Here is an 883-nt window from a genome sequence, read left to right as displayed (position 1 = left end):
GACCAGCGAAATAACATACAATGGTATATTGGGATACCTGTAATGTTTGCAACTTTCACTTAATTGGAAGAGTCAGTCACTACTGAGATTGGAAGATATTTAGTCTAAGTTTGAAATCAATGGAGCACTGAGTCCGATACATGTCGGTCATTAAAATAGCTGATGGGTATACATAAAGTCCACAGTTGATTTCGCTTTCAGTGATTACAGGTACTTGTGAGAAAACGTGTAATTTTAAATTATTCTTAATTTCGTATAACTGTAATAAAGTTTTAGAACATTGGATACTGTATGACTAAATTTTGTAAAGAAAATCTGTGGCTAATCGTAGTGTTATTTTGGAAAATCGTAGATATATTATATCATCATAAGGTCATCAGTCTTAAGACTATGGTTGGACAGGTGCCTCTACTCTTTCCTATCCTGAGCTAATCTTCGCATTTCCCTAAAATTAGAACAACCCACATCTTTAACTGTTTGCGAACAGTAATCTAATCTAGGTCTACCTCTACTCCTTTTAATTCCTGTTTCTACCTCTAATATGTCTCTGACTAGACCTTCATGCCTGAGAAGATGTCCTACTAACCTATCTCGCCTATTTCTTGTTGGCTTCCATAGAGTCCTCTGTTCTCTTATTGTTTCTAATACATCTTCATTTCTAACGTTCTCTATCCACGGTATCCTCATCATTCACCTGTAACACCACATTTCTTTTCCGCAGCGCCCACCATCCATGTTTCGCACCCGTACAGCACCGCGCTCCAAACATACACCTTTAAAACCTTTTCTCGAATTTCTAAATTAACCGATCGCGAGCATAAAAGTGTGTTCTTTTTATTGAAGGAGACACGACCCTGCGTTATCCTCTGCTTTATATCCTTAC

The sequence above is a fragment of the Agrilus planipennis genome, unplaced genomic scaffold (assembly GCF_000699045.2).
Source record: "Agrilus planipennis isolate EAB-ADULT unplaced genomic scaffold, Apla_2.0 scaffold40, whole genome shotgun sequence".
Taxonomy (NCBI): domain Eukaryota; kingdom Metazoa; phylum Arthropoda; class Insecta; order Coleoptera; family Buprestidae; genus Agrilus; species Agrilus planipennis.
Note: the sequence above shows the minus strand (reverse complement) of the source record.